General features: G+C 40.9%; 1 protein-coding gene across 17 annotated transcripts in view; it reads right to left on the bottom strand.

Annotated features, from left to right (window-relative positions):
• baz2ba (bromodomain adjacent to zinc finger domain, 2Ba) overlaps positions 1–21,598 on the bottom strand; it is a 93,103-nt gene that overhangs the window by 69,811 nt on the left and 1,694 nt on the right. For all 17 annotated transcript variants that reach the window (XM_056266882.1, XM_056266893.1, XM_056266889.1 and 14 more), the window contains exon 2: positions 7,688–7,731. The gene's annotated coding sequence lies outside the window, so the exon portion shown is untranslated. The remainder of the gene's footprint in view (positions 1–7,687; positions 7,732–21,598) is intronic.

Here is a 21,598-nt window from a genome sequence, read left to right as displayed (position 1 = left end):
AAACAATAGCCAGATATGATGGAAAAACGTTCTTGTTGTATCTGTGGCTCTAAACCACCACCCTGATTAGTGACAGACCAATAAATCGATACTTCGCAATTTTGAAATTATCATCACACTGGCCGATAATTAGGTTGTAGTTCCCCATTGTGTCACTTCTAAAATCTACTTAGTTTTGTGATGGTATTATGTACTTTTTTGTTTTTTAAGTATTCTTGACTGAATGTTGTGTGAAATAAATCAGAATTTGCTATCAGTGCTGTCTGAAATACTTGATTCTGATTGGTCATTCAGAAGTCAAATATTTTGGTATAATGACAGCGAAATTGTCCTAACATTCATAAGATGCTCTAATACTGCGGTGAAGCATTATCTCTACATTAGGTATGTTTACATGCTCTAATTGTCGTCAATCCGAATTAATCCAATCTGATTTAAGAATCTGGAAGTTCGGTTTATATGAACCCTAAATTTGACAATCCGATTCACAAATCCTTTTACACGTGCACATTCCGAACAAAACCACCCCTTTCAATCCAATCGAAATTTCATTCATGAAGCCTTTTCAATCTGTTTGAGCCATCAATCCAATTACTAAGGGATTATTTGCGAGCATGTATAAATGTAGCTATTGCGCAGTGGTGCTCAAGTGGGTGATGCAGATTCGAGTCTGCCTGGCATCATTTCCCAACCCTGTTCCCTTCTTTTGAGCATCAATTTCCCACTATCGCTATAAATAAAGGTGTCAAAAATGCCCGAAATCGCACATAGAGACCCCTACCACCGCACACGAATCAGCAAACTTTATCTCTTCTATTTCTAAGACTCCATACCCACCTCTCTTCCTGTTTTTTTCTCCGTCTCAGCCTCTCTTTCTGTAATGACCTCCCTGAGGTCCACTATCTCAGCTCTCTCTCTATTTCCAAGAGGTGAGGGAGGTTCTGCGAATGCACACCCAGAGTAATGAGCTCTCCCTGGACACCCAGAATACAAAAAGCCCCTGATATGCTGTGAGAATCTCCCCGGACCACCCTGGATCCAGATCGGCCCAGCTCCGGCACTCTACAGCTCTGAGCTTGGGGCCTGCCATGGGTTCTCTCTAAATACCCCAGGCCAAGGGAAGGGGACCCCTGGATAGCTTGCTATTCCAGGGTTGGGTGTGTGCGTGTGTTTATGTCTAGTTGTGTGAATGAGATAGGTGTGAAAAAGTGTGTGGTTGGTGTGAAAGGTGTGTTTATGAGGGGTCAAATCTCGGTGTGTGAGAGAGTGGGGCAGTTAGATTCAATAGAATCTCTTTAACCTTCTTTGAGGGCCCCCAACCTCCCCAAGAGCCCCTCTAACTGCCCTTAACCGCCCGATTCCTCAGGGAGTTTGGAGGGACGCCCGCCGGCCGACCTCAAAAACACACACCCCCTCATCGCACCTCATACACACACATTTTTACACTCTAAATGGAACATAAACCCTACAGAGTAAAGCATGTAAGCTGTGATGCTGCTTTTTCTTCACACAACACACATAGTTTATGGCTACTGTTCAGTAAGAGTCGTAAGTGTGTGTTTGGATCCACAGCCAGCACGTCAAATCTGTGGCAGTAAAGCAAAGCCACTCCTTTTTATATTTGCCCTTCAAAAAAAGACATAAATAATGGCCTGTGTGTGTGTGCGTGTGCTCCCTTGAGGTGCGCATCCTGTGCTGAACACACACAGCGAGAGAAGGAGAGATGGAGAGAAGATGAGCACAGAGCAAAATGAAGGAAGAGCAGGGGAAAAAAAGAGGTGGGGAGAGGAATGAGAGGGCTCACACACACACACACACACACACACACACTCCCTCTGCGTGCAACTGCGGTGTAAATGTCATCATGTACACAGTTTATCCTCTGTGTGAGCGAGAGGTGCAGATGAAGGGAGAGAGCAAGAGAGAGGAACGAGCGAGCCCACTGCAGAGAGGTAGATGAGAGCACACAACCTCTTCTGCTGTTTGTTCATTAGTATTCCAGCACTCACTCCTTTAGATCCGTCCTTACGCCGCTTTTAGCATCAGCACGGGAAAACACACATACACACACACACACACAAACACATACACCAGCACTAGAAAGAGATTAGCTATGTTCTGTGTTTTGCCCATCCACCAAACCATCTCAAACTCTTGTCGCTTCAAACGCAAAGAAAATACTTCACATTCGCGAGACAATAAATCCTACACGCTGTTTACGGAAATAAGTTCGCCCAGACTAATTACATGACATAATGTGATCAAGTCTAGACATTTTGACGGATGCTGATTTGTAGAATCACTTTAGTGAGAAGATATTAGAGTTGGGGTCTTCATTTTTTTGCTATTGGTTTTGAGTGGCCTTGGTCTGGGTCTCAGCTTATGGTCAGACAAGACAGTAGTCTGTCGCTTAACCAGAATTTACAAGAATTCTATGGCAATTTCGACAAATGCTGTACACTCTGATGTCCCTAGGCTCTTTAAAAAGCATTACAGGTGCACATGCCATATTTTTAGATTCTGAAAACTATTAGTTTTGTCATATAAACTAGTAGAGTGACAACCTAATTTAAGTTAAAAACCTCTTACTAGCATTTTTAATTATTTGTATACATTTTGACGATTATTTAAAGTCATTGCTAAAAAAAATTATTCACTCTAATGAAGGTTTTACATTTAGACATGTCTGAATTTTTTATATCATGTTTTCAAAAATCGCAAAACTCATAATATGAATGGAAAATAAACAACTAAACACAATAAGAACATAATATTAACTAAAACAAAATATTTAGTTTGACCTCCTAAATTTGACAATTTATTTTCTAACCACCAACCTCCACAACCATTTACTGAAAAGGAAAAAATATATATATATATTCATAGAAAGTCCCAGATATTACCTAAGCTATAAAAAGGTTTTTTTTATTATTTTTTTCTATTCCAGTTGATAGGTTGACTGGATGGTCTTTGTCAGAATCTAGGCCTCAAGGTTCCCATTCTTGACCTGGGTTTTAGTGGGTCTACAACTGGACTGGAGGCAAACTCTAGAAGGCATTTTATGTTAAATATTGTCTGATGATTTCCATTGTGTATTGTTTGTAAAATAACAAAGTTGTGGCATCTAAATAAAACATTTCAACTTTTTCGAGTGAATGGCTTGAAAGCGTTTAAAAATGACATTTCATGGAATGTCAAGGAATAAGCTGTTTCAAGGGAGACAATGAGACAGTGGTTTCAGCGAATGGTCATTTATCCACTGAGGAGGTAAGAAAATGACTCAAAATCAAATACTTTTCACTTAACTGTTGCTTGCTTAATGGCATAAGTGGCTGCATGGAGCCTGAAGGTGACTGCTGGTTACTTCCAAGCAGTAAAGTAAGTTTTTAAGAGCAGTGGCGATAAAGCCCTTGTCATTTTATACCGAGCTGCTTTGAAAAGCCCCAAGGCTTTGTGTCCGTTTTAATTCTCAGATTCGCTTTGTGTGTCGGCTTTTCAACAGTAGGTGTTATGGAACATCAGGATACCCAAAAGTTGGGATAGGTTGGTCTTAAGTTATCTGCAATCCAAAAACATGGTAACCATCACAATCAACACATAGTCTTACGGTTGGGATCGCCAACTTAAAACATTTGTGTTGTTGAAGCAAAATATGCGGATTCTTGCGGAGCATGGCGAGATATTGCTTCAGATTTGAGCACTGCCTCCTGTGGCTGTGTCAGTTTAGCCAGTGCACTATTTGTCAGTTTGTTGTAGGTGTAGTGTATTGTAGCGATTCTGATGTGGATAGGGAGGTATTATTGGATGGATCTCCACGGTAACAGGGCGGGTGAAACTCAATCGGAGTCTCTGAATGTCGCTCACTTAGATGGCCACCCGCTGATCCTGACCTTCTGGATGTTTTTCCCTTCTCCTTTTCTCTCTCTCTCTCTCCCTCCCGCTCTCTCAGCCCTGTCTTCTAACTCCTCTATTTTATGTATTCATTTATCTATGTTTCTAGTTGTGATGGATACTAGAGTGAATACATGTTCTGATACTGTTATTTTGGTTCTGTTATTTTTGGCTTATGTTGTCATTGTGCTGCCATTTTAAAGCACAACGAGATCAGTAAATGAATAGCATCTATCCACTTTTTAACCTGCATAAAAACATGTGTATTATGTGTGTAGGTGTATGGAGCCATAGATGAAGACACACTTTTGCAAGTGGGGGGCCTGGGTAAGACAAGATAAAAGGAGATTATGTTTATGATATGTACTCTGAACATTAACTGCCTCATCTAACTGACTCGTTCTTTCTCTCTATGGAAGATTCAGTATTTATTGCTGTACCCTCCAGTACAGTCAGAATCAGCATGGCCCCATACCCTGGCCAGGGCATAAATATGTAAGACAAGGAGGAACAGTAAAATTGCAAGCGGCAAACAGAGGGACAGAAAAAACAAAAGGGACCAATGACAGACACTTGAGGCACCCCATTTCTCATTTGCTGTGTGTGTGTCCAGCATTTTGTACTGAGGTTATAACTATCACGAGGGATCTGGAGGGCCCAGTAGAGTTCAGGCAGGGGTCCATTACACCTTTCACACACAAATGCACAAAATCCAGCAGACCTGCATTATTTGTATCAAACAACTCGTATGTTTTGCCTCTGACGCACAAGTACAGACACAATCCTACTGCGCAGCACCAGCAATGAAAACAGACCCCTCTACCATGATTCCTGTTCAAGATCCAGCAGGAAGTATGAGCTATGAGCCGTCCCCAGGGACGCAGGAGAGAGAAAGAGAGAGGCCAGGAGCCTGACACTGCCTGGCCAAGATCTATGCTCAAACACACTCTCTTGCCTCTTTTTTTTCTTTCACCACCCTCTTTTGTCTTCCTTTGCTTTCATTTTTCATTCTTTCTCTACTCGAAATAAAGAGTAGTGGGTTACACTGAACATACTCATATCCACTTTGTGCAGAGAAATGCCATTTCCTCTGCTTTATTATTATCTTTCCCCCTCTGTGGGAGGCTGGGAGGAAAGTTTGCTTTGAAGAGAGGGTTTAACATGTGCGCTAATAAATAGCTGGTTTGCCCCTGGGCAAGATTGCAAGAGCTCAGTTCTCTCTCTTTTCTATATAGTCTCCAGCATTTTCAGTGACTACAACTTATAACCTCTATTTCAGAACGAAAAGGATAGAGGAGTGTGTTTTTCCTCGATATGTCCTGACAGACCTGATTTTACTCTTCAATTTCAACTCTCCAAAGAGACTGGTTGATATTCTCTCCATCCATAAACTTTTGTAATTCCCTCTGGGTACTCAAGCAGTGTTTTGTTTTGTTCCGTCCTCTCTTTTTTTTCATGAGAAAGTAAAGTTCTTCCTTATAACTGATACTCTTGCACGGCTTCAGTATGCGTTTGTTTAGTTTCGTTAACACTTCGTATATTAGTTTTAATGCATTTGACAGACACTTCTATCCTGAGCAACTTCATTTACATTTTATCATTTCATGAATTTTATCAGTTCATGAATCAAACCGATGACATTGGTGTTGTCGAGCTCTCTGAGCAACAGGAACACTATATCCTTACTTTACAATGCTTGTTCTAATATTCTAAATAAAAAAAAAAATCAAATCTATTAAACATTATAACTGAATTTATAACGTTGTATAAAATTACAAATCAAATTAAGTCACAATGCCTATATCAGTATTTGCTGAGAAAAGTTCAAATCAAACATGTTACATTATTGTGGTAGAAGAGTAAACCAAAACCACTGAATAATAAAACGTTTCAAAAAGTGGATTTATGAGCCTATCACTGACCTACAGTCCACAGCAATTAATTCTGTAATTGAGTCAGTTTTTAAGATGCTGTTATTTTTTTTAAGTAAAACATTTTTAGCGTCCAGTGTTTAGTATTATGTGTATACCATTATAGTACTTATTAATATTTTGAAATAGCTTTTAATTTTATTATATCATTCATAATTATAGTTTTAGCTATTTTGTTATGTGCTTTGTTGATTTTAATTAATTTCACTTATTTCGTCTTATTTCAGGTAATTGCCAAGACAATATTTCTCAATTTTTGATTTTCATCTAATATTTATATTTTATTTTATTTCATTTCATTTTCACTTTATTTCAATTACCCAAAATGATTTTTAATAGTCTTAGTTAACAATAACAACACTGTTTAAGACGCATCTCTTCTCCATATTTGCGTTCCATTCAGCTGATATTGTATGTAAGTGAGACCGGTGCTGTATCCATTGCTGCCTGCACTCAGTAAATGTGGTTTGATGAGGCACATTGCCTGCAAGTCAAAGGCCATAATTAAATGTGTCAATTCCTTAACCGCCTTATTTTTTTTAATTAATTGTAGTAAATGAAGGTGTTGACAACCTAAAAACAACAAGCACATTTTTCTAACTTTTCTAGGGCAATGCCTAAGCATTAAAATGACATGCATGGTGCTGCCTTCATACAGGAATGTTAGCGTGATTCATGCTGAAATCCTGGCCTGTCTCGCCTTCACTAAACTAGCAGAGCCGCTGAGCACGGATGACCCTTCACGCCTTCCTACAATTCCCAGAAATCAATGCTCGGATGGAGCTTCCATTACCATTATTGATGGCTGAGGGTGGCAGTGACTGCTGCCAATGTGAGAGGCTGCAATGATGTGTAGCTGAGAGCCCGTCCTTGTCTCGCTGTCTTTGTCTGCCAATTTCCTGTCTATCTCTCTCTGTTTTTTCCTATCCCATTCTCTCCTTCTTGCCATCCATATATTTCTTTCCATATATATTGTTTCCTCTGGAGTGTGAATGGAACGCTTCTCTAATAAAAGTCATCTGTAAGCCACCACACACACACATGCACACACACACACACACACACACACACAGATCTGAGGAAGCACTTGGTCTACACACAGCTGCATGTTCACCTGAGGCAGCTGCAGTACGTTTCTCAGTCTTTAAGCACTCCAGAACTCAAACTCTACATTGTCACTTGTTAGTGGTAGAGACATAGAGAATGAGAGGGAGGAGGAGACAGCGAGAAAGTGGAAAGAAATGTCCTTGTATTTCTGTCACTCTCTGAAACCACCAGGGAGCTGGGGAATGAAACGATGCAGCCGAGCAGAGAGCCCTGAGAGGCTGCCGCCCGCCTAGCATCACCGCTAACACCGCGACCAGCATCCACGCTACCAATTAGCCTGAGCCCACACAGGGAGAGAGAGAAACTGGCTGATTTGTTTGTTCCAAAGCACAAACTCTCTTCACCGCAGCGGTTCGTTCAAGAGACTCGGCTGTGAAAATAAATTGCCAAATTAAAGATCTTTACGAATACAAAAAAAAAAAAAAAAAAAAAAAAAAGCACGCTTAAGAAATGTCAACCTAACAATTGCCTTTGGAGAGCTTTGTTTCAGCTAATTGGGAGGGAGAAGGGTGAAAAGAGAAGCTCACATCCTAAGAACGAAATTAAATTAGGTTTAAATCAGCTGGATCTGTGTTCACCCTTTTCGGTTACAGCGTCCAATTACCCGAAACAAACACAGAGGTGCATAACCGTGACAAATGACTTCAAAACTGGAAAACTGGTCTTGCAACAAATGCAAAGTCACAGAAGGAAGGTTTAAAAAAAAAAAAAAAAAGGGATGACAACTGGCTATTAAGCATTATAGTACGAATACTCACTAAGTGGGAGTGTCCTCAGCTGTGTGACATCACTGCTTGTCCACCTGTAGCAGACCAGAGAGAGAAAAAAGACAGAGAGAGAAGTGTTTTAATGGCACATTTGGTCACTAAACAGAAACAAAACTGAGATAAACTGCCCTAAATAAGACTTAATAAGCAGCTTGGCCTCAAGGGGAAAAGTCTACGGCAACAGGTTTAAGTTTTGTGGCTAGAGAAATACAGTGTTTACACCCAACCTGTGGCTGCCAATGGTTTTAACTAAGAAAAACACATGCATACGTACACAAAGACACTGACAACCACTTTTCACAAGCCCACACACGCAAAGCAAAAACACATGAATGTGTGAATGCTCATACACGCTCCTGGTTCCGTCTTTTTCCTGCTAAACCTGTTGGAATTACAGCAAGGCTTTAAAACCCAGGGTGTGTGGGACAATTTTCCAAGCACACACACTGTCTCGTACAGAAAACCAGCCTGCTCCAGTTTTCTCACAGCATTTGTGTGCATTTCTCTCTGTTTGTGTGTGTGCGCTTAAGAATTATCAGGAACATCACAGCACCGAGACACAAAGGTGAAACAGACACACAAATCAGATTCGGTTTCCGATCTCCTCGATCTGCACAGATAACAAGTTGCACATACACACGCTGCTCAGAAACAAACGCCACATGCACAAGGAGGAAAAAAAAGCTAAAACAAATTACTACCACAAACGAACAGCAGACACACTCAGAGTAATCTGTGGCCGGGCAGTTAGTTCCTCTTTTTAGTTCTTTAAAACATTTCCATCTGGGCAGAGTTAGAAGTCTGGAAGAGTTTACCACTGTTTGCTACACACTGAACCAGGCTGTGACTGACAGCATCCACGCGTCAATCAAAATCTGACTCATCCGTCCACGGTGGAGGCGCTCCATCGCCGCAGTGACCAAGGACACGTGCGCCGTTAGAGCTAATGTCACGGGGGGGGGGGGGGGGGGGGGGGAGTTCAGTCATAATGACAGCTCAGAGAGACGAAGACTGAGATAATGGCGAGAACACTGGTGGGGTTGATCATTTTCTAGATGATACGTACAGCCTGATCATTATAACAAGAACATGGCGCTACAGCAAACAAAGGCCGGAATGTGTGTGTAGTGGCGCACTCTACGAGTGCTGAGCTCTCCCCAAACATCTTCATCCATCCTGAGGACCAGCTAATCAAAAACGTCTTGACGCTACATTTTTTTTTATTGACTTGCCTAGGGGGAGGAATTTAGATGAAATGATAACGCACCCCCTTCGGATAGACTGCAAACTGTGCGCAGCTGTGAGGATGGTGTGCGAGGAGAAAAGACGGGAGCGAGGGTTTTTTTTTCTTTTCTTTTCTTTTTTTTCTTTCTTCTCCAGGTTGATACTTCCTGACGGAGGAGCCGGTCCTTTAGGGAGCACCTTGCCACGACTGCAGACGTTTAGCTCCAACCCTTCAGAGAAACACAGGCAAGTCCCAACAATCTATCTCCCGTGGAATCGTCTCACCCGTCCAGTTTCAGGAAACTGATCCCTAAATAGAAGTGATTCATCTTTTTTCATACAATATGAGCACACACAGCACAAAGAGACTTCTCTTTCCTTTTCTCTCGCTTTCTCATCTCTTTCTTGCTCTCTCCCTCTCTTTGCTCTGTATGATTCAGTGTGGCTGCAGGGCAGAGTCTTTTATTGCTGTATTATGCCCAGCTGAAAGCTGACAAAATGGAATCTGTGTGTAAGTTCTGTGACTGGGAAAAAACAGCCTTGGACCAGATCGCTTTCTCCCTTGTTGATAATCTTATTCTTTCATCATTAGGAATGAGGATTCTCCAGGAGACAGTATCGGGTAAAGAATGGAAGAGAAAAAAAGATGAATACAGACCAAAAAAGACATGGCCATCCAGAGGGTGAAAAAAAATCCTCATACCTGGAAACACTTCCTCAAAAATGGCCACCAGACAATTAGCTCCATCTGAGAGAGAGGAGGGGGTGGGCTATAACTTAAACTGCCCACACTGGAGGTCATCACTCACACGCTAATGGAAGAACCGTGCTACACACACACACACATATAGGCTAGAGTCGCTCGCTCGCTCTCAAACACACAAGGACACAGCAATCGTCTTTGAACGGATTGCTAAACACTGTGGTAATTTCGCTTTACATTTGTGGTAAAAGTTCATCTGTGCAGAACACAGCAACTCGTGACAATAAGGCTAAATTAATATTCAACCCATTTCCTATCCTCGCTTTCCTTCACCTTTGAAGTCTGGTGGAAATGAAGACCAGATGGAAGCAAAAGGAAGAACAAGAGTGAGCAAAAGAGAGAGAAAAAACACTCATGTGTCTCCACACGGAATGGAGCGCTTTTTAAACAAAGGTACAACATGTGGGAAAGTTTCTGAAGCTCTGCATCGCGAGACACGGCAGGAACAGAAAACATGTTTTAGGCACTCCCAGATACGAAAACAAACAAACTAATGGGAAAATGATCAGAGGATTTACTTTAGGTTAGCCTACAAGTGAAATGCTGTAAAATGTGTGCAAAATGCAAAGCCTTACAAGAGCTTTTGAGAGCATTCACTTAAAAGGTTTATTCACTAGTCAGTCAAAGGAATCTCACAACGGTGCATGTCGTGTTTCGAAATGTTTCTCGTTAGTTGAGATGCCTCATGCACACACATTTAATGATCTTTATGACGATATGACAAAGTCATGATAATTTCATGATAATCGAATGTAAAGAGTTTTATCTCTAAAAACTGTTTAGCGTATAACGCTAGTAATGGGGGCATATAATAAGTAAAAGGAAATCGCTAGTTTATACCACTAACAAGGCTCAAAATAGCCCCACACGAACACAGTAACATAATGGGGGTCCCTACATGCAAAACGAAGCATTGAGAACTTTGTAAGTGTACAGACCGTTTAATAAGAAGATAAAGATAAAAACACTCCACTTAGTGTATACAGACAGGAGCCATCTTTGGAAAACAGTCTCGACTAATCAAACCATGAACGACGTGCTAAGTGAGCTGAACTGTATGAAGTTCAGTGAACTTCTGAACTGTATGAATGGCGTTCGTGGTTTGATTAGTCGAGACTGTTTTCCAAAGATGGCTCCTGTCTGTATACACGAAGTGGACTGTCTTTATCTTTATCTTCTTATTAAACGGTCTGTACACTTACAAAGTTCTCAATGCTTCGTTTTGCATGTAGGGACCCTCATTATGTTACTGTGTTCGTGTGGGGCTATTTTGAGTCTTGTTAGTGGTATAAACTAGCGATTTCTTTTTACTTATTATATGCCCCCATTACTAGCGTTATACGCTAAACAGTTTTTAGAGATAAAACTCTTTACATTCGATTATCATGAAAACAAATCTCAGAGAACGGTTGACTAGGTACCAATGTTTTATTAGACCAAAGGTTCATTTTGCACCGGAGTTCTCCTTTAAGTTTACATAAGTATACATACTCTTAAGTTTACTTAAATACTAAAGGTGTTTTAAAAAAAAATTAAATCCCCTATAAAAAGAGGAGATAGATAGATACAATCATAAAATATTTTAATACTGAATTTACAGAAATTATTACTGTTCTTTTCATCTGGTCATCTTTTGTGATAGTTGTATCCCAAATATAGTCAGGCACTCAATTGTCCACCTGAGTGGCAATTGGCAAAGCAGGATCACAGCATAGCCAATATGGAAGAGAACTCAAATATGCAAAGCATGCTGAGAAAACAAATAACATATAGGCTAGAACTTTTTTAACTTATAGAACCTAGAAGACTAAAGCAAGCCAGACTACAGGAGTTTTTACAGTTCAGAATCTTAACTGACTGTGACCCTTAGGCTACAACTATAAGGTTACATACTAGGGGTGTAATGGTTCTCGGTAAAAAAAAATGCCTAAAACAGACAGACAGAGTTAGGCTAACGTATGTTACTGTCGATCGATAGGCATTCTGGCTTCCCCTAAACCTTGTTCAATGCAAGTGCCGTATGCTCTATGCAGTCATTTACTCCGTCATCACCCCGGTTTTGATAGCGCGCGAGCGCAGGTGAGACCTCAACAGCACAAGTTGCTATCTGTGTTAAAATAAACTCATTTAAGCCTTGTCAATTTAAACATTCAAGAGCAAGAAGATGCAAATGAGAACTCGCGCGCGTGCTGTGAGAAAATTTGTGCGCGCACTCATCTGAAGTACGCACACGGAAAGCCACATCTCAGACAGCGTGCAAATATTGAGTTCTCTTTCAAGTCTTGCGCTTGAAAGAGAACTCAATATTGTCTTGGTGAGTATCCTAGCAAACATAGTAGGTTATGTCTTAAGCTTTTGTAAACAGTCGAGAAAGACAACGCATGTGTACAGTATCAGTGTACTGGATCCGTGCATTAAGTCTTAAAGTTCTAATATTCCTGCTGTCTGTGTTTTTGATGTTAATTAAACAACAGAAGACAAGGAAATCCCTCAATGCTCTTAACTGAATAGCTTTTGTAACTTTAATAATGATTAATCTTTATACAGTGAAGATTTTTGCAATATTGTTTTACATTTGATTGCTTTAAATTGTTGTACCTGAAAACTACTGATACCTGAAAAAGCTTTTGTGTATCTTTGCTCGTAGTTTGATTATTTGTTCTTATTTTCTTTTTATTTGACAGTAGACCTTTTTTCCCTAAACATAGCACATACTGAACCCTAGTGAAACCCTTAAAGTAACAACAGGTCGTTTTTTGCTCTCGGGCTCCCCCTACAGTTGGGAAACAGTATTGTCCTCTACTACTGTCGTAAACTCTGTCATCCTACATGCACGTGCAATTGTTGACAACCAGGATAGCCCTGAACACTGTAGGAGGAGGTCACATGCAGGTGTTCTGCTTGCGTCGCGTGTGAAATGTCTTCATCCCAGGTACAGTGGCATATATTTCAGCATGTCATATGAATATAATTTCATGGGTTTTATTTTTTTTCTAACGACAAATGATCGCGATGCTCACGTTTACAAGCCAGCGTCATTATAGTAGCCTAGTCTATTGGTTACCGTTTTACTGGATCTATATGATACTTCAATGCAATGTTTGAGTGGTTGATAATAACCATATATCGTCAATATTATGATATCAAGCTACCATAAATGAATCTGCAAATTTTACAAATCGATTTGCATTATAGCTTGAGGCAAGACAAATAAACAAATATCACAGACATGTTAGGTATCCTAAAATATGATTTTATTAATAATCTTCCTCCTTTCTTTGTACATGTTGAGTAGACTACACTTTTTAGGTCAAACATTTGCTATTTGCATTTCATCGATTGCAAAGTTCAAATCAGAACGAGAATACTAGCGATAGCTAACCATCAAAAACTAGAATATCGTTTACTAGCTACCAGATTGATAATTCGCTACTACTCTAGCGAATTAGAGAGGTTAGAGAGAGGCATTCTTTTTTCGATGGAGGGTTCGATGCTCCCTGCACACGCAAGGTCTCTCGCTCGCTTTCTCTCTCTGCCGTCCGCGCGCGTTGGAGCACAGTCTCTGTCTCGCGTGCGCGCTCGCTCTAGATTCCGGGAGATTTGAACTAATTTGCGGTATAACTTGTCGATCACGAGTGGCTCAACAGGTAGATCTATAGATAAACTCATCTTTCAGGGATTTGACCGACCGGGTTGACAATTTAGCGTGAGAAACCGGGGGTGTGGCGTACGTGTGAGCGTGTGAAACCAATCAAATGCGGGTGTCTCACGGCCAATGCGTGAGTTGGCAGCTCTGCAATGTTGATCCTCGTTCTGCCTTTAACGCGATCACTTTCTCTTTTTCTCTTTTTGCTTTGCTCCGATAAAACCTTTGCTTTCTTGTTTTTCTGTGCTGCTTCGGCCATGACTATAACATTTGGCTCGCAAGTCCGATTTTAAGGAAGTGGGGGTGGTGGTGGAAGTGACGTATATGCCGTAAAGCAGTCGAATTTTGTAGTTCTCTTTGTTCGCCGGTTACTACCCGAAACCCGAAGTTTAAAAGTACGATTAAAAACGCTACAGACCCCGTCAGGCTATGGCAGACGTGTCATTCAACCTATTGTAAGTCGATGTACCATCACAAGAGACTTGGAAATATATTATGAAGGTTGAAAAGTTACCTGTTGTTACTTTAAAACGTGACCCTTAAACCGTTACATATGAACCAACCATTACACCCTTATTACATACAGTCATTGATTCTTGTGGAGGCAACATATGGCATTACGAACTAAAGCAAACATTTGTGTAAATTCAGTTATTATTTTGTCTAGTGGAATCTATCTGGGAAATGCATTTTTATTATCTCTCTTATTTTTTTTTTAAATAAATATCTTGAAAATAATAAGTACAGTATAGAACACTAAACAGTATAGGCCTAATACTAAATATAACCTGTTACATTTTGATAAACCACAAAGAGACAGTGAGACTCTGTAATCTTAATAGTGTCTAAATATCATTGTAATAAACTCTTTAAGGCCACTTTGTATCAAGCATAGTATACTAATACTGACATAGCTAATACCACCAATTCAAAAAACAAAGATAACAGCCATACGTGACCATATTATTTGAACAACATGTACCCTAATTGAGGGTCCTGAACAATAACACTGGCAGTCAAAAGTAGCCGATCACAGATTAAACGCTGTCCGAGAATTAAGTTAAGCGCCAAAGAACGCAAAGCAGCAGAATACCATGTAATCAAACAGGCCTTGAGATTTCTCTGCGTGAAGGTCAATCCCGCTGCCTATGCAGCTGTCACGCCTTCCTCTCAAACACACGCACACATATGAAGAAACACACTGACACACACAAACTAACCAGATAGTCATCTATCATCGCTAAGCTCAACACACCCAACATGAAAGCTCTAGCCAGCAACCTGAAATCAATCCAGTGAAGAAGTAGCAATGACAAAAATCCCTGCCTTTTTTAACTAATATAAAATATGTTTCTAACAAATATTACAATATATTATAAACAGTAGCATGATGCAACTTGGTCTTAAGCAGTGTGCCGAGAAAGGTGAAAGGCAATACAGTGTAGAAGCCCACTACACTGTTCTGGTAAATCTAAGCTCAGTGACGTTCTTTCTTCTGTGGAACATAAAATATATTCTTATGGTTTTTGTCATGGATTAGAATGCAAAGTTTAACTATCATAGAGTGAATGTTTATCATTTAGCCTACACATGTTTTTAAGTCTTGTCAGTTTAATAATTTAAGCGAGTTTAAAGCATTCAAGCACAAGAAGCAAAAAATAACTAAATTCGGAACTTGGCAACTTGTTTTCTGTGCGCGCACATAGAGCCGCGCAGACAGCACGCAAACGCTGAATTCAGATCACTTTTACATCTTTTTGTGCTTAAGTAGACAAATACATGTCAAAATGCCTGTCTTGGTGAGTATCCTTAAAAAAACTCCTTAAAAAATTGCTTATGTCTTACTCTTAAGTGAACGTAAACAACTGAGAATTAAAATGGAAGCGTATTATTATATTGGATCGGTGCATTAGGTCTTAAAGTGACAGCAGCCTAATATACCTGCTGTCTTCTATGTCAATAATGTTAATCAAACAACAAAAGACAAAGAGAAAATTTGTAGCATTAACAAAGATCATTATATTTCATTTTTACCCTATTATTGTTACCTGAAAAACATAAAGCACGGTTTGCTTCATTTGTATTTGTTCTATTGAAATTTAACTATGCTTGTAATTTGTTTATTATTTTCTATGCAGATGCACTCCCCTACAAAATCTAAAAAGGTTAATTTGTTCCAAATAGAGCCATTCAAGTCATCTGGTGAAAGTCATATCGCAATCGCAATATCACAGAAAAACAAAATATCACAATGTCAGTTTTTTCCAATATTGTGCAGCCCTATAGTATTGAGTTATGGTGTTTGGATGTTTAGACAAATGGCAAGTTGAGCATGTAGAGGTCTGTTGGGCGTGTAGTGTTGGTTATGGTGGTGTTGGGATGTTCAGTCAAGTAGCGTGTTCAGCTATTGTGTTGGGTCGTGTGGCGGCATGTTAAGCCAACACTACAGTGTTGTTGTAGTGGCTTAAGTTGTTGTGCTGGGTCATGGTGCTTTGCTAATTGTGTAGTGTTGGCTTGTGGTGGTTTTTTGAGCAGGGTTTTAGGGTGTTCACTCAAACAGTGTGTTGAGCTGTTGCGGTGGGTCGTCAGGTATGGTGTTGAGCTGTTGTGTTACACGATGGTGGGGGTTTGAGCACTATTGTTGAAGTGTTTGGATGTTCAGTCAAGTGTCATGTTGGTCTTGTGTTGAGTCACCTGTTGGTGGGTTGGGCTAAAGTGCTGGGTCATGCAGTGGTCTATTGGGTGTGCAGTGTTGGGTTATGGTGGTGTGTTGAACTTTGTGTTGCTAATGCTATGTTCAGTGCCATATTGAGGTGTTGTGTTGGATCATCTGGTGGCAGGTTGGGCAGTAATGTTGGGCAATGGTTGTGTGTTGAGCTGTAGTATTAAGTTTGTGTGGTGTTTTGTGTATTGAGTGGTCTATTTTGCATCATCTGGTAGCATGTTCAGCTGTAGTGTTGTAGTGTTGTTGAGCTAAAGTTTTGGTGGTTTGTAGGCCTGCGTGTAGGGTTGGGTTATGGTGGTGCACTGATGTTTAGTCAAGTGGCATTTTGAAGTGATGTGTTGGACCTGTAATGTTGGGTTAAGGTAGTGTGTTGAGCTGTAGTGTTAAGTTGTGTGGTGGTTTGTTGAGATATGTTATTCGGATGTTCAGTGGCGTGTTGAGCTGGTCTGTTGGGGTTTAGTGGTGTTATGAGCAGTTGTGTTGGGCTTTAAATTTGAAGTCAAGGTGATGGCTGAATAAGATGACTGAAGGAAGTGGAGATGAGCTCTAGACTAAATGCATTGTTTTCATGAAAGATGCTGTTGCTCCTGCTGCACGCTTAAATTAGCTGGCAGTGTTTGGATTACACCAGGGAGCTCTCACACAGGATTTATTCTAGCCTGCAGGAGCAAAGGATATTTCCATCTCTACACACACACACACACACTGATGCAGTCACCCGTATGCGTGTAGCCTACACACACACACTAAGACACACTCAGATAAAACCCTAAGAGCACAAAACAAGGCTTTTGGTTACGAAGGTGCTCACACACAGAGCGTGGTCAAATAAGGATGCACTGCTCACTCTACCATTCATTTAATCCTTCGCCCTAGAATGTGTCCATATGATCCTCTGCCAACAGAACACACATGTACAGATATACTTCCACGCAAAAATACACACCAACACTTGAAGGACTCAACAAGAGGCTCTTCATGGCCTCCGGATCAGGCTTCTCCTAGTGCTATTGCCAAGTTTACAGACTGCTCATATTACAGACGGGTTTCACAGCTTTCTACCCATCTAACAGAGATAAGAGAGATAGAAACTGAGAGAAAGAGAGAGCCAATGCAGTGTTTTTCCTCTCATTTTTCGTGCCATGTGAAATAACCACACCGCAGTCTGTTTCACCGAACAATCTGATGACACAAACAGTCTTTCGCTACCTAAACAACCTGCAGTCCTTAACCTTATCTCTTTACATGATTACATTGTTTAAACAAAGAATTGCCGTCCGTCCCAACCTTAAACAAAGCAGCCTCAGCCTAATTTCTAATGACTGAGACAGACGCCCCCCCTCAAAACACACACGCACACACATTTGTTGCGGGTCGGTGAGCATGAGGCCTGCTGAAGCGCCTAATCCCACGTCTGTAGACTCCAGGAACACACCACGATGCACCTTCAAGCGAACGCAGATTAGAACCCTTAATCCAGCTCTCTCAATCTGGAGATCTTTTTATAAAACCTCACAGCTAATCCAACAGAGGTTTGTTTACTGTTCAAGACCTAGTTTAACCCAGGCTATATTATTTTACTAAAGAAAATACCTTTACTTTTTTGTGTCAATTCAGGGTTAAATAGCTGGTGTCACCCACTAAACTGCTCTATTAACCATAATTCTGCAAAGAAATGTTGTAAGAGATCAAAAAAAGCTTACATAAAATGTGAGAGCAAGCAACTTAACACAAAACAAAAAGGGCTTCGGTTTCCAAAGTACATTACGCTGTCAGCTGAAACGATTCTATTTTCAAACCTTTTTCTGTCTCTCTGTCTCCATCTCATCCCTGTCATTTCGTGGGCCTTTCTGCGCAAATTAAAAATTTAGAAATTCTTGCTGTGCCGAGGTGCTCTTTGCCAGCGCAGCTAAAATGAAAAGGCTTTGTGGTGGCAGTGACCAGATTTTAAATGCAGCGAGATCAATAAATAAGAGGGGGCTGCTTGAGCACAATCTCTGAATGTCTTTGAGTGTGTATGTGTGTGAGGGTCAAATACTGCATGTCCTGCAGTCAGCTGTCACAGTGCAGTAGATTCTCTCCCATCCCACAGCTCTCGCCAAATCCCACCAAGCCTCCCTTTTGCCCTCTCCCACAAGAGGAGCATCATTCCTGCCATTCCTGAAATCTTGGCTATTTCTACTCTGGATGCAAATATAGCGATAAGCACTAGAACAAATAGGCCAAACTACTGGCATTTCAAACACGGGCTCCATTATCTCAGCAGGGGGACTGGAGCGTCGCAGTGGCAACCCACGGCACAGGCGACATGACAGTCTCCTGGAGGGCAAACAACACCGGAGACACAAGCAGCGCGGGGTGGAAAAAACAGCCCTCATCTCTCCAGAATACTCCTCTGCTCGGAATCACTAATGCACTCAAACCCTCATTGAGGAGCTGAAAGAGATAGAAAGAAAGAGAGGGGGGGGGTAGATGAAAAGCAGAACAACAGGCGTACAGAAAGGTTTCAGAATGACGACCTTCAGGTGTCGAGCATGAGATCGGCTTCGATGATTAACAGCAGAATATGGAGACGCTGGTGGAGAGATACACACGTATTCTGAGCGTACACTTCCCGAAGCTTAATTCCTTACTATGAAGTTACAGCAAAGGAGATTTTTCTTTCTCAAGTCTCAATACGAAGCCTTTCTTGAGGGAAAAAATCAACCCTTTCACCTTGTCTGTGAAAAACAAGCGCTCAGACAGCCCAACAAAAATAACCTTGAGTTTCATCAGGGATATTCTCACATTGAATGATAAACAGAGGCCCGAGGGACGCTGAACCAAAAAGCAGCTAATTGCCTGCCTCTGAAATTCGGCCCCTGTGTCCTCTCTGTGTTTATCTGAAAACAGACTCAGTTTGGTGTGACCCGCTTTAGCTGCTGGTAGAAAAGCTCATTCATTTAACTGTCCGCAGAAATGCGAATCTCCGGCTCGTTACCACGGACTGGCAGGCTAAAGGTAAAGAAGATCATGTTTGCGACACAATTATCGAGTCTGCTGTGACCGACGTGCGCTTCTGCTGACACAAACAGTTGTCTCCCAAACGCTAATGTTCACGCTAAACTGCAACCCCCATAACCCGCTATTATCTAAGAGCCAACTGTTGAGAGGAAATTCTACAATCAAAGCTGTTTGCTAACGACAAAATAAATCATTAGCCAAGGAAAGCAAGATAGAGATGCACTTATCCATGATACCGTTTAGCGTCATGCCAACTGTTGTCTCACCAAGCAGCATGGGGAAGAATATCTGTCAGTATTTACAAGGTGATTTGCCAAGTCGTTATGAGTGCAAGGACGCAACCTGCTCTGAAAACAAATTCAACGCTGACCTTCCGGCATCGAGTGTATTCAGGGCTGATTCATTTGGCAGTTACTGGCCACACACACGGCACACCACAGCTTGTATAATCAAGCTTGTGCTTGAGTTTGAGCTCTTTAAATGACAGGTGTTATGATCAGGTGAGAACTTCTTGCTGCCTTGGACTTTTATGGGACGGTTAAATCAACTGAAGATCGAGTCTGAGCTTTCCAAAGTTCATTCAAATCAATTTCACCATTAACACGGCAATGATTGATGCGGGATTAAAAAACAAAATCAATGGCTTCCACTGAAGATGCTGCAAATAATTTGTCTGTATCCAGATTGACGCTGGGGGATGTTTTTACTTCTGCTTTTTGTTCCTCTTCCTTCTTATTTTGACTGGTCCACCTTGCCCTGATTTTGGGGCCAATGCGAGAATCTATTTTTAGTCCATCACAGACTAAACTTTATTTAAATGTGTATATATATATATATATATATATATATATATATATATATATATATATATATAGAGAGAGAGAGAGAGAGAGAGAGAGAGAGAGAGAGAGAGAGAGAGAGAGAGAGAGAGAGAGAGAGAGAGAGAGAGAGAGAGAGAGAGAGTTATTTAAATCATAGCAAAAGTTTTAAATAATTAATCTGAAATTAATTAATTGTGTTCTACATTGTAAGTACAGAAAGAAAAAAAAGTTTTAAAAAACTTTCATTTACCAAACAGAACCCAGGCTTGAATAATTCTCTGAAAGGTTATAAAGTAAGTTGTTAAAGTGAAAAGCACAATGTTATACACTGCAGTTGACTATAATATCATCTAATCCAATAAGATGTAGAATGAAACCCCGTAGAGCCATTTCGACTATGAGACGCGCCAGGGCTGTGCGCGTTAACTGCTCTCCAGTCATTCATATGTATCAGCATGAGTGGAATATCCAATAAATTCAAATCATCTTTAAATGAACCGCACTGATCAGTGCCCGGTTTCGGAGGAAGTGTGATTATAAACTCAAACCCATGTGCATTTGGGATTGTCTGCGCAAAACTTGTACTGGATTCGACAGACTCTGCACCCGAGACCCATTTCCTACAGCCCACATTTTTCATTATCAGCTCATTACACTACAAACATTTGTTGTTGAGCGAACAACAAAGACATGCAAACAGAGCTTAAACAAGATCCGTCTAAAGATCGCAAATTAAACTAATTCCTAGATATGAACATCTTCTCACAGGCCTAACCCATATCCTGTCGGGAAAACAACAAACATCCTGGGTAGAAACGTGTGGCTGACACTCTAACCCAGAGCAAAGTTCATTTTTTTCCTTTTCGCAGCCACAGACATCTAGGGGTCTGGGTGTGCTTGAGAGAGCACAGTGTGAGATCCCTTCAAACCCCAACAGTACAAATAGGCCCTGACAGATTTGCTCTCCCTAATTCGTGGTAAGAAAAACAGCACAAGTATAAAAGAGATCTTCTATGTGCTTTGAATAAGCACAAACACACTCGCAACGAAAGGGGGAAAAAAAGCTTCCAACAATAGTCATTTCTAATGGAAGAAGAGAGTGGGTGAGACTGTTCCGTTTCAATTCACTGATACCGCTAATGGCTTCTTAGCGGTTCCATGAAATCAAGCAGCTGTCAAGGCGATGCATCGGGAACAGGGAGGAAGAGGCGGCATTCCCACAAGAGAAAAGCATCACGTCAGGATGTTTGGCTAAACATCTGCTCCCCTGCTCTCATGGCTTTAGCAGCAGCACATACTCAGACAAAGAGATGGGAGGTGGAAACACTGACTTCTCCATTTGAGGCATTCTGTAAAAACAACAGCCTGCTCCATGCATAATGACTAGGGCACTGGGCTAGATGAGACAGAGCCCTACTGATACAAAACAGACAGTCCAGCCATTTAACCAGCTTATGGCGAGCCTGAGGGTTTTGCATCGCTGACCGCTAATTGTAAAAAGTTCATGACATGCATAACAGAAACTTTTAAATATGTAACACTTGCTTTTTGAAGCTGAAGTGGACTGTTCATTCACAAACCACAACTAATTTATTGAGGTAAACTATCATTACTTCTTACACATTAGGAGGTCAAACTGTAAAGTAAAACTCTGTATGTGTGGAGGCTATATGTGCACAAATAAAACATAGCCTATAGGCTGTATACAAAAGTAGCTAGC

The sequence above is a fragment of the Rhinichthys klamathensis genome, unplaced genomic scaffold (genome assembly GCF_029890125.1).
Source record: "Rhinichthys klamathensis goyatoka isolate OS25496 unplaced genomic scaffold, OSU_Roscu_1.1 h1tg000254l_1, whole genome shotgun sequence".
Taxonomy (NCBI): Eukaryota; Metazoa; Chordata; class Actinopteri; order Cypriniformes; family Leuciscidae; genus Rhinichthys; species Rhinichthys klamathensis.
Note: the sequence above shows the minus strand (reverse complement) of the source record. Positions and strands in the feature narration are given on the sequence as shown.